Source organism: Euprymna scolopes, chromosome 30 (assembly GCF_053919585.1).
Source record: "Euprymna scolopes isolate OS-2025 chromosome 30, ASM5391958v1, whole genome shotgun sequence".
In the NCBI taxonomy this organism is placed as follows: domain Eukaryota; kingdom Metazoa; phylum Mollusca; class Cephalopoda; order Sepiida; family Sepiolidae; genus Euprymna; species Euprymna scolopes.
The window spans coordinates 6,985,838-7,000,090 of NC_136511.1; the positions used below are offsets into that span (position 1 = coordinate 6,985,838).

A 14,253-nucleotide genomic window follows, 5' to 3' on the forward strand; every position below is an offset into this window, starting at 1 on the left:
GTGCTACTAAATAGTCATTATCCTATACAGAACTGACTACTAAAAATGCTACCTCAAATAATGACGATGCTCTGTTTAAAGGTGATACCTCTGTGGCTATTGATAACATGTTTACTCATGTGGCCTAAAATATATCACCGCAGAGCTAAATATCCTGTTAGAAATGCTTTCTTCTACAAATACTATAAAAAGGTCAATTACACTAAAGCATGCATATCTAATCAACAGGATACTGCCTTAAATTTAATTTTGATTATGCGGCTATCAATTTATCACAGACCATTATATGTGTACCAGTTTGAACAACTACCAAATTAACTCCTTATTAGGCGCAAGCAGCACAGAAAACTGATCATATCACGCGACAACTTGGTTTTACCATCAACTCTATGACTGGAATTGCTAGTATGGCCTCTTTATCTCTCTTCTAAAATGACAGGCACTTGTTTGGTTAACTTATTGTTAAGGAAGGAAAGTTACCCAAACCTTAAATTATTCTGTGCGACTTATGTTGCAATGTTTTATTGGAACATGATTAAGATGACTCTTACTTTCTCATCTCATTTTGGAGGACCCTTTCCTGAACTGAGTGTATGGTCTTGTTGTCATAAGTATTCAACTTCTTCCATTATTTGTTCATCTCTCACCTGACTGTAAATGCAAAATTGTAAAATCTCGGTGCTTACCAAATCCCGATAAAATTGCATCATCTTATGGGAAGAACCAAGCAATTTCTACTTGGAATGTTTAAATTCTAGTCACTTCCAGGACTACTCATAAATGAAGCATAATGGTGAACTACACCACAACACAAATAAATAAATCTATAATATAAATCTCACCTGTCCGTTTAAATGCATGTATGTATGTTTGTATGTCTGCCTGAAACTTTTGACAGATGCATCGTTTTAAACCTCAAACTTTCGGATGACAAATACTGAAAAATTGGCCAAAAACATTTATTCCTTCATCCTCAACGGAGCAGTTTTCTACAAGGAGGGGTCGCTTTTTTCAAAGCTATTTTCGAAAGTCATACATTCTTTTTGATTGACTAGCCTTCATTTTAATGTTTGTCACTTCTGGTTTTGCGATGGATGCAACAGCAAAGACGTCACTTTTTTTCATGTTTTTTTCCTCTTTCGTGGTACGGGTTCAAGCCTGCCTATTACCATTTTTTTTCTTTGTCAACACACACCTCCAAACACCCGGACAATGCCAGGCACCCAGGCTAGTAATATATAAAAAATAAATTGCTGTACCTTACTGGACGTGTTCCCTCTCCCTCAAATAGATGACGTATTACACAAATTGGCAAAGTACTGCTATTTCAATATGCTGAACTTGAAGAGTGCATACCAACAAGTACCTATTAAGGAAATAGAGAATAAATATACCACCTTTAAAGCTGATCAACTCCTTTATCAGTTCTGCCAGATACTCTTTGGAGTTACCAACAGAGTGGCTTGTTTTCAGAAGTTAATAACAATCTTATCACTTTAGAAGAATTTTCTCCTGTTCACAAATGTGGATAATGTAAAAATCTGTGATAAAAGATGGGAGGATCAACTTGCATAAATTCATGAAGGTTGTTCAAAAGTACCATCTGACCCCGAACAAACTTAAAAGCACCTTTACTGCTGGCAGAATCACTTTACTTAACTAAATGGCCAGTGGAGGCTCAATTAGAATTTACCCAGAACGACTACACCTGAAAAAAAAAATCTGATTTTTTTTTAGATAAGGTTGTATTACAACGAATAATTGGTCTATTTTCTTATTCTTCACAATGGGTTCCCAGTATTTCTGATAGAATTAAACCTTTAACAATTTCCTCTAAACTTTTATTGCAAGATAGTGTTTAAGGACCTTCAAAAGGAAATTAAAAATGCCCCATTACATTCTATAGTGAAAATATTCCCTTAATAAATGAATCTAATGTCTATAATGCTGCTGTAGGTGCTGCAGTGAATCAAACAGACTGATTAATTGCCTTCTTTCCTAGAACTCACACTTATACTGAAAGTAAGTACTCTGCTGTTCAGAAAGAAGTTTGTGTTATAGAAGCCGTGCATAAATGGTCTCACTGCTTAACTAGGATGTGTTTTATTCGATTGACTGGTCAACAATTTGTAAACTGCATATTTAATTCAAAAGAGCAAAAAGATAAAAAATGGCACTATTCAACAGTGGCAAATGAAATTGGGGTGTTACAATCATGACATTGTATACTAATCTGGCAAAAACAAGATCTTTGCTGATGTCATCTCTCTTTGTCTGTGATAAAAAAAATTGCAGAAATTTGCTTTTCTCATCTTGATGCCACAAGGGCCGGCCATTTTGTCAAAATAAGAAACTTGCAGTAATCTATCAAAGAAATATGAAAAGTATGTTGAGTGTTTGGAGTATATCTGCTTGAAACCTAGATTATATTCACCAAATTTGACCACACTCATAAAGTGATTAAATCTTTGGGATGATTTAGCATAGCAAGTTCTTCTTGTGGATCATGGTAGCATGTTCTTCAGACCAATAAAATTTAAGTCGATTTATTTCCTTTCAGAAAATACTTTTTCATTTATTATTGTTGTACTATGTTATATAGAAATTTTATAATGTACTTTGCTACAATTTATTTAAAAAATGATTTAGTATGGCTTGGAGAACTTGTAATACTAAACATTTTTAAATAATCACCAAAAAATATAAATGAGCTAATGCCAGTAGTAGTAGTAGTAATAGTAATAATAATAATAATAAAAATTTTTAAAAATGGAAGAAACATCACATGAACCCAAGGAAATTGAAACGGTAAGAGAACTTAGAAACTGTGACCCTCCCTCTACACACACACATACACACGCACAAAAAGAAAAAAATATCAGCCTCGGCTGATACTGCACAAGATAGTTACGAAGGATTGAAGGACTGAGAAGGGAGAGCATTAATGAAAATTCTACTGGAGGAGTGCTTACTTTGGAATGCTTGTTATCATCCAAATTCCAGTGAAGACCAATTGCCAATGAGAAATCAATGTTAATTGGCTGTTGCAATAATGCAAAATTATTTGCAAGGAATATCAAGAGGTGGAGACTACTGGAAATCTGGGGAGACTTGTTGACTCGTAGAAGGAACACTATCGATAGTCATTATACTATACAGAACCGACTACTGAAAATGCTACCTCAACTAATGACGCTGTTTAAAGGTAGTACCTCTGTGGTTATTGGTAACATGTTTACTCATGTGGCCTAAAATATCACCGCAGAACTAAGTATCCTGTTAAGAATGCTTTCTGCTACAAATACAAAGGGCAACTATGCTAAAGCATACACAGGATGCTACCTTAAATTTGATTTTGAATATGCGGCTATCAATTTATCACAGACCATTATATGTCTACCAGTTTGAACAACTACCCAATTAACTTATTACCTATTATTTTTATTACTCACTAGTAGTTTTCACACAGGTCAGTGATGATCTGTGTGAAAACTACTAGTGAGTAATAAAAATAGATGTCTGGTAGAGTAAGATTTTCTTTCATATTTTTATTTTAAAAAGAAAAAAGTAACATGACACTGCAAATCAGGGAAATTTGCTTTGGAAAGAAATAGGTAATATCTGAATATTTTTTTTTAAATTTTAATGTCAACATCATGATTACATGATACATCATTTGCGAACGGCATCTCCATTCTTAAGTATAACTACGAATAGAGAGATAATTCATACTTTAAATTGAATAGAACAAGAGTTACAAAAGAGTTATTTCTTTTACTTTTGTACTAGCGGGGGTACCTGGCATTGCCTGGGTGTGGAGAGGTGGTGTAGTAAGGAGTCAATACAAAAAAAAAAAAAAATCGACACCACCTGGGTGGAGAGAGGTGGGGGAAAAAAAAGTTTAAGCAAAAGGTAAAATAATTCGGTTTTTGTTTTAAAAAGAAAAATATCCCATTACGTAAGCCTTGAAATAAGAAAAAAAAAAACAAAAAAAAAAGAGTTGGCAGGCAGCAGGCTCGAACCTGTAACGTGAAGGAGGAAAAGAAGGTGAAAAAAAGCAAACTCTTAACCCCCGCAGCCACCATGACATACGACTTCACTGCCATTCAAATTAAGGCTAGTCATTGCTGACTTTGCAAAAATGTTGGTGAAAAAGTGACCCCCTCCTTGTACAAAACTGCCCAGTTGAGGGTGAAGGAATGAATGATTTTGGCCAATTTTTCAATATTTGTCATCCAAGACATCAAGCTTCAAAACGATACTGATCTAGTCAGGAACCGTCGCATGTGTTGAAAGTTTTTGTGAGATATACAAACACACACACATGTTGCCTTTTATATATATATATATATAGACAAGTTAAAAATTATGCAAACAAATAAAAATAAAAAGCTAAAATTACTTCACTCCATCCCGGACAACGGCAGGTAGCTACAGCTGATATAAACATATTTTTAACAATGTCATTTATTATTTTTAACAATATCATTTATTATTTTTAACAATATCATTTATTACTTTTAACAATGTCATTTATTATTTTTAACAATGTCATTTATTATTTTTAACAATGTCATTTATTATTTTTAACAATATCATTTATTATTTTTAACAATATCATTTATTATTTTTAACAATGTCATTTATTATTTTTAACAATATCATTTATTATTTTTAACAATGTCATTTATTATTTTTAACAATGCCATTTATTATTTTTAACAATATCATTTATTTTTAACAATATCATTTATTATTTTTAACAATATCATTTATTATTTTTAACAATATCATTTATTATTTTTAACAATGTCATTTATTATTTTTAACAATATCATTTATTATTTTTAACAATATCATTTATTATTTTTAACAATGTCATTTATTATTTTTAACAATATCATTTATTATTTTTAACAATATCATTTATTATTTTTAACAATGTCATTTATTATTTTTAACAATATCATTTATTATTTTTAACAATGTCATTTATTATTTTTAACAATGTCATTTATTATTTTTAACAATATCATTTATTATTTTTAACAATATCATTTATTATTTTTAACAATGTCATTTATTATTTTTAACAATATCATTTATTATTTTTAACAATATCATTTATTATTTTTAACAATATCATTTATTATTTTTAACAATGTCATTTATTATTTTTAACAATATCATTTATTATTTTTAACAATATCATTTATTATTTTAACAATGTCATTTATTATTTTTAACAATATCATTTATTATTTTTAACAATATCATTTATTATTTTTAACAATGTCATTTATTATTTTTAACAATATCATTTATTATTTTTAACAATATCATTTATTATTTTTAACAATGTCATTTATTATTTTTCCAAGTTTAGATTTTTAATATTTTTGTTTTTAATTCCTGAAAGTTTAAATTAATTATTATAGCAATGCTTGCTAATTTAATTATTATTTAAACTAAATTATTTTAAAACTATAACGTTGTTAAAGTAGTGGTTTTATCCATTTATAAAATTATTAGATTAGTCAACAGGTTCCAAAATATTCAATTTTTAATACATGAGGACTTGCTAAGAACGCTTCCAAATTCTTTTCAAATTAGTAAACGTCATAAAGTAATACTTGAACTTGAAGCACTCAATTACAGCAAGTTTACTATAGCCTTCAAAACAACTTGGTTTTAATTATACCAAGTTTCAGTAAACAAAAGTACACTGTGAATTTAAGTTGGCAGATAAATAGGTAAATGCAAAAGTAACTCATGTTTACTAATATTATTAATTTCCTTGCGATCAACAACAAATATTGTGCTTGGTTATGATGTAAATACGTAATGTATGATGGCAATAAGACTTCCGACTAATGTCAGATGGAGTTAATTCACTAAGAAATAGAGACATTTTGATATTTATTATTCATATAAATAAAATAGTAGATGCGTGTGTGTGTGTGCAAATATTTAACCGATAAACTTTTAAAACTACTAGTTACATAACATTGAAATTAACAGGAAATAGTAATCATGTACCAAAGACGATTTATAACAAAATCTTTGTTTAGATGAATAACACATACAGTTGAACTTGCCGACAAAAACTAATAGCTCTGTGCATGTGCAAATTCATTCATAGCTTGAAGTGGTTTAATTTAAAATTTTTCTTAGCTATCTATAGCTCAAACAGTAGGGAAAGCGGCTGGAGCACTAAATGTTTTGGTTTGGATTTTAGTTGATGGCACTGAAGTCATTTATTTTTTAAACTTATGAAATGAATAGTGTATGTATATATATATATATATATATATATATATATATATATATAGGTAGGTATGACCATAATAAAGGCAGAATTTTCGACCCCCCCCCCATTGCAAATAATAACAGTAAAAACTTGTAGAATAAAATTACTTCATCGTAAGTTTTGCTGTATTCTCATAAAGAAAGATTATTAAAAAAAGTTGTTTTTTTTTGTTTTTTTTTACTCTCCATAACAACGGTGAATTTTTTTTAAAAAATTCCTCAAAAAAAGCTAAAAATGGGGAAAAAATGGAACCGAATGTTATTTCTACATATTTTGATGTAAACAATGAAAACAATGCGATTTTTAAAATTCTCTCAAAAATCAAATAATTGATCAATTTGGTTCATTTTTTAAAAGACTTATTAAATATATATATACAGGGTGAACAGAAAGTCCTTGGACCATTTTTAGTTTTAAAATTAAATATTGTTAAAATCACTTTTTCTCTTTTCGAATAAAGTAAGTATTTAGTCTAACTATTGATCTAATTATTTTCAACAAAAATATTAAAATAATTTTGTTTAAACTTTCAGAAAAATGAGCAAACGAGAGGCCATAATTCAACTTCATTGCGCGGGAAGGACAAACTCAGAGATTATTAAGCTCTTGAAAGTGGCTAAATCCACCGTGTACCATGTTGTGAACAGATTTAAGGAACTTGGTACATCTGATGACCGTCCTAGGAGTGGAAGACCTCGCACTGCTCGAACAAAGAAGGTGATTAAAGCTGTTCGAGAGAGGGTAAGGAGGAACTCGAAGAGATCTGCAAGACAAATGGCTAAAGACATGAATGTGAGCGTGACCTCGATGAGAACAATCGTAAAAAACGATCTCCAGTTGTCCCCCTACAAGATGAGAAAGAGACAGTACCTCACACCTACCCAAAAGCACAAGAGACTTGAAAGAGCAAAGCTTCTTCTTGGAGAACTGAAGGCTGGCACGGCAGAGTGAGAGATTGTTTTTTCTGATGAAAAACTCTTCACAATTGAAGCGACTGTTAACAATCAGAACGACAAAGTTTACACAAAATCTTCAGCAGACATTGATGACTCCGTGAGAATAGTTTTCCGCCGACAGAAGCCGTCTTCCCTCATGGTGTGGTCTGCAGTCTCCAAATCTTGGAAGTCGCCTCTGATTTTCGTGGAGCAGGGGGTTAACATCAACACAGATCGCTACATTAACGATATTTTGGTTCCAGCATTTGAAGAGATGAAGAAACAACTCAAAGATCAGCCTTTCACCTTCCAACAAGATGGAGCACCATCCAACACCTCCAGAAAAACTCAGGACTGGTGCCAACGTCATTTTCCAAGATTCTGGAGTAAGGAGATGTGGCCTCCTGCATCGCCTGATTTGAATCCCATGGATTTTTCTGTGTGGTCTTTATTGGAGGCAAAGGTCTGTTCTGTTGCTCATCCAAGTGTTGATGTTTTGAAGACATCTCTTCTGAGTGAATGGGCTAAAATACCTCAGGAAACACTGCGTGCCTCGGTTGGTAACTTCAGACAGAGAATTGCACGTCTAATCGAAAGGAAGGGACATCACATTGAAAATAAATAATTTGAATTTATTCTTGGTTTCCTAACTTATAATTTTCATTCATGTTTAATTTATATTTTTGTAATTTTCTATTAATAAACCACTTTTGAATTGGTCCAAGGACTTTCTGTTCACCCTGTATATATATATATATATATATATATATATATATATATATGATGAAAATAATGGAAATAGTATTCCGACAAAATAGAGAAAATAAAAAAGGAACAAACCGTATTATGTGTTCACCAACGTTTCGTCTTTATTTCGAGGAAGTCTCGAAATAAAGACGAAACGTTGGTGAACACATAATACGGTTTGTTCCTTTTTTATTTTCTATATATATATAAACTAAAATAAAATAATATAAAAAAAGAATTCTCATATTTTGACTGATTGTCAAGGACATATCCTCGATTAGTACAAAAAGAAACACTCTCCCATCATCTCTCTTTAGAACAAATAAACAGCCTCTCGAATTTTTGATACATGAGGATTTGTTAAGAATTGTAAAGGTATAAATGACTTTCTATTCAACAATTTAAATACTTCCAAATTCCTTTCAAGTTATGAATGATTGATAAATAATCTTTCGACTTAAACCATGTTTTCTTTATAATTTTTTTTTTTTTTTTCAGCTAAAATAAAAATATTAGATAAATTTGCACATAAATTAAAAATATCAGCTAAATTTGTGGATAGGATCAGAAACAAAACAATACCCAACTATTTAATAAAGGACTAAAACAAAACTAATTCGAAGATGAAAGTATACACATCTCTCTCTCGATCACTCTTCGGAGCTAAAACAAAAACATTAACAGCAGAACAAACTATATGACTATTTAGTATATAAAAAAATTGAAATAAATTAATACATGGTAATTAGAAAAAAGTATCCTCTAAAATAATTTAGCTTTAACCTTCTTAGCACAGAATAAGAAAAATTATTTTTCACATACTTTTAAAATTACTCTGTAAGCTAAACTTTTCATTTTATACCCAAACAATGATATAACATCAGTAGCACATAAGTAGGATTATCAGAATAAATTATAAAATGTGACTAATTTGCATACTGTAGTAGCAGCCATTTTGAATTTATAATGAGGTTGACTCTGCTCGTGGAATAATTGTAATTTTCTCATGCACATATTTGTTAACTGTTAAATATATTGTGCATATTTTAGCTATTGGTTTTTATATTGAAAACAAAAGCAGTTTTGCATGTAAATCTACCATTAGATAGGGTAGATGTGTTGAAATTTTATAGCAGTTAAGCTAAGAGAGTTAATTATACCATATTTTAGTAAACAAAAACAAAAGTACATTTTGATTTTACATTGGTGAATTCTAAAAAATTTCTGCATTTTTACTTCTTGTTTTATAGAATTAATTTCCTTTAGATCACTAATAAATTAATCAATAGGAGTAAACAAAATTACTTTGATACGTATTGATAGTTGTGTGAAAAATAGTATTAAAACTAAGCCAATCAATCAGTTAATGCTGGTCTGTATTTTTTTATACATGCTCCCACACAATGCCCAGTATTCCTGTTAGTATACAGTTATTTATATATATAGTTATTTATGTGTATATGATTATATATTTGTATGTATAGGATTCACTAGTAATTAACTGATCATCATGAATTTTGGAAATGTGTAATAGGTCATAATGTGTACTATATTTAATTTAATCTTATGCAAACAGGGTAAAAAGGGTGAAGCCCTTCATAAAAATCTCTGATTTTTGTGAAATTTTAACAATAGGAATTGGACACAAATTAATAAATATTTTTCAAATTTATGTTACTTTAGAGTTGTTTTTAAGGGTCAAGGTGCATATTATAATCCCCAAACTTCCATTTGAAAATTCAAATACTTCAGATTAACATTAAACCCATATTCATATCAGACACCAATTAAGCAAAATTTCCTAAAATTCAATTTCTTCTTAAGACCTCTTAAGCTCAAACCTCAAATTTTAGACGTTTCCTAGAATTCAAATCATGTAATGGGTTTTGATCAAAATTGGAATAAGGATTGTAGACATAAGGTTTAGTATCTTTGTATCTTGATTTCATCTTTGTAAGGTGACAGAAAAGTGGTGCACAATTGTTCTGTTTAAGAAATTAATTTTACCCATTCTAGGACGAGTATTCTTATATATATATAAAATATTGAGTTTATTAGTTTGGAATGCCTAATAGAAACCCGATATCACTTTTTCATGCACAAATCACATCAATTCTCGAGCAAATGCCAGGAAGAGACATTTATTTTTAGGCAAAATACACACACACACACACAAAGTGCTAAACTGGTAGTTACATAAGCCTAACATTTATCACAGATAAATACTAGTACAAACTATTTTTCAAGCAGTGCTAAGTACAGTAACAATAAATAACAAAACCAAAAAGTAATAACAAAAATAATACTTTAGAATTTTTGAGATAAGGATTGGTAATACTGAATATTTGGACTACCATTCTTATTTTGGTTTGTATATTTAAAACATTTCAGCCGATATAACTTCTGTTATATACATCTTTTCAAACTTGGGAACTTTCTTGTCAGACTTAGAAACTTAGATGTAATTTCAAACTGAACCCTGTATTTAATCCACAAGAGGAGATTGTTCTCATTCCAGCGGCCATGACTGGCGTGAAGTCTTCATTTTTATGTTATATTTTTTTAGACAAGACTAGGTTCAAGGCTTCCAAAATTTATACTGAAATTGTTTCAGTACATGATGTCATCCCTATGTGATGTCATAAAGGTTTTGTTTGGTATTTTGCAACTGTGAAATGTGTGATGTCATCTAGTGTACCTAGGGACAAACAAACAAAATAAATCAGCCAACCTCATTATTTTTTTGTCTATTGTATAACATGTTAAACCTAAAAACCTTTTTCACTAAAAATATTTCTTCAAAACTGGCTCATCCTAAAAATATCTTGCCCAAATCAAAACCCCCCCAAATTTAAATTTCTTTTAAATTGACATAAAAGTTAAGTTTAATAAAATCTAAAATATAATTTAATAAATGCTCTGAATTTGTTTTTAAAAAATATTTTTATTTATACAATTGTTTCTGTCCATTTTCAAAATGCTTTCTTTCTTGATAATTCAAGATGTTTCCAAAATGCCTCCTCAGTGAATTTCATCAAATTACCCCCTACCCCACAAAAAACAAACAAACAAACAAACAAACAAAAAAACGGAGAAGATTTAATTATTATTTTCTGATTTTAATTACTTATCCCCTTTTCTTTAAAGCAAACCAATAAAAATAAAATTCTAATTATTATTTCTAGTTGTATTTATATTATATAACCATGTACATGTCTGTTAAATAGATCTATATAATAGGTGTATACAGCAGTTTGTCTAATGTGTTTGTAATGTCTATACTGGATGTAGAGGTATATAAATGTTCATGTATGCACACGTATATAACAAACAACGTATGAGACAATTCTTTCACATGACAGAACATTTTTGGTGGATGCTTATATTAGTTATGAAAACTAACATTCCTTTTTACCAAGTTAACATTCCTGGAACATATTCTAACATAACTATTTTAAATATTTTATCTTTAAGAAACATTTTAACATAAATATTTTATCTTTAAATACACAATCCACTTCAATAACATTCTTTCTGTTATTCAAACATCCTTTTTGTTATCGAAATATTTCTACGAAACACTGACTATTGCATATTGTAGTCAGCCGGAAAGCAGGAAAACGTAAGACAATTCCACAGGCGTGCAGTTCTAAGAAAGAAGCTTTGTTCATGGAATCTACGTTTAGGTTTAGGCACAGATAAAGAGTGGGGGAAATTATTGATAGTGTTTACAGCTAGACGAGTGTTTCTTGTGAAAGTTTGGCGAGGGGGGACCATAGATTGAAGCTCAGTTGAACACTTTCCATGAAAATAACGATACATCAGAGACAAACTCGCAACATCTCTTCTGTGAGATAGAGGTTGCAAGGAGGAGAAAAGGACATCTCCTACGAGGCTACGAAGTCTATTTTGAACTCTATCAAGGCAGGACAAGTCCTTTCTAGCAGCTCCTGCCCAGATGTGGCAACAGTATTCCATCCTTGGACGTACCTGGCTCTTATATAGGTAGAGAATAGCATCAGCAGTGAGATATCTACTGGATCGATAGAAAGATCCCACCATTTTTCCAGCGGCCTTGGCAACAGATTTGATATACGTGTTCCATTTAAGATCAGGAGTAATGGTCAAGCCCAGAAGCTTGTCAAAACTTGAGGCCTCCTGAAGACGAGAGCCATTCATTTCAATTGATGACAAATGTGAATTAGAAAGTTGATGATGTAAAGAGAGAAGCTTGGTTTTAGATGCATTAAAAGTAACCAGCTACTCCTTTCCCCATTGTACTACGTGCTCAAGATCAGAGGAGAGAGGGCCCTTTCAAGTAAACCATACTTTATGCATTATATATATATATATATATATATATATATATATATATATGAAGTTCAAAATGGCATAATGTAAGCAAATAAGAAGGTAATTGCAGTTCTCTTCCAATTTTCAGATTTTTTAATCATACCCAAACGCATTTTATTTCCTTTTGGTGGATTAATAGTTGCTATTTCTTCTGATGAGTTAAGGGCAAAATAGATTCATTGATTGATTGATATAATAATTAAGTGTATGATTTTGTGCTACAAAACAGATACTGTCAAGAAATGTAAATGTCAACTGAATTAAAGGAATAAATTGTAAGATGGTCAACATCATGAAATTTAGAATATAGATTTTTGTCATTTATTCATTGCATGCTCTCTAATTACATTGAGCTTCTTAAATAAGGATTGGTATATATAAAAAAGAAATTTAAGTGAATAAAAAATATTTCCACAGAAATATATATATTATAAAAGTGAACTTGTCAGTGTGTGTGTGTGGAACAGTCTTTATCAAACTACTCTATCAATTTTTGGTTTACAGACTTGAAACTAGATATATAGAGGGTTCAGACCTGTGGAAGAAATTCGATTTGGTTTTTAGTTGGTAAAAATAGCTTCTAAGAGGTCAAAATTAAAAAATTGGAACTTGGCTGGCATAAATTGACTAAATATGTATCTTCTATGTATGCACAAATATACATTTATCTGTTCAACAATAATTTTTTTAAAGTTTGATATGCATATAAATTTAGCTCAGATGGTAATGAATAATGCTGGAGAGCTATATGTTTTGGTTTCAGTCCCAGCTGATGGCACCCAAGTCATTTTTTTTTCTTTAAATCACTATATATATTGGATTCAATATAATAAGCAATAGAGAATTGTCTCTATAATAAGAAATACGAAAACTGCTTAAATTAAAACATCATATTTAAGTGTATTTTATGACCAGACAATACCCGGCATTCTGCTAGTATATATTATAGATTTTATATTTATACAAACATTAATTTATAGTATCAATTTTTTTTTTTTTAAATAAAAAAAAATATACTATAACACAGCTTATTTGTCATCGAACATTATCTTAACACTGGAGTTGCATTGGATTAGCATCTACAAACTAGAAAGACTATATTTTATGTATATAATTATTTCATGTATCACATAAAATGTTATAAAGAGATATATTTTATGTATAAATTTTCAGTATTTACTTCAACAGAGTTCAATACATGAGTAGAGCTAGATAGTAAGTTATGAAAATATATGGCAATTAAGCTATACAGAATCTGCTGTGTTTCATCCTTGTAGGGAATCGTTTAGCACAATGCTTCCCGACAGGGATGAAATATAGAAGATTCTGTATAGCTTAATTGCCATATAGTTTCATAACTTACTATATAAGTTAATATATTAATATGTTTATACATCTATTTCTAGTATAGCAATTTAAGAAGAATAGGATGTGGAAAAGGTTTCAACGCTATAGAAAAATTCCAGTGTTAAAGATACCTTTCTTTGTACCATTGCAGAGAAGTTAGGCTGTCATAGATGATTCCTGTTGGAAAAACAATCCAAAATGGAAACCTCCAAGATTTTAACAGCTAGAAATGTAAGGAATATTAGTTATAAGTTATCAGCGTGGAGTCGTAGAAATTTCCAGGTTGGTATCTGGGAGCTCGTTTAACTCAAAGGGGTAGATGCATCCCTGAATCAAGACAGAAAGCAACAGGAAATTACTGTCTGTACTTGTCCTCCCAAGATTATCATGTCTCTACAATTCGGAGAGCTGTGGTCGCCGACGCTTTTAAAACAGCAGGGCTGCTGATGATGACCTGTGAAACGCAAACAAGCAAAGCCATTTTAACTGCTACTGAACATGGTAATTCTTCAACAAACTGAATTTCTGGCAGTCTCAGCACAGAAAGAGCAATGGTCGTCT

General features: G+C 30.5%; 1 protein-coding gene across 7 annotated transcripts in view; it reads right to left on the minus strand.

Moving 5' to 3' along the window:
* LOC145254644 (uncharacterized) overlaps positions 1-14,253 on the minus strand; it is a 237,061-nt gene that overhangs the window by 192,333 nt on the left and 30,475 nt on the right. The gene's annotated exons all lie outside the window — the stretch shown is intronic.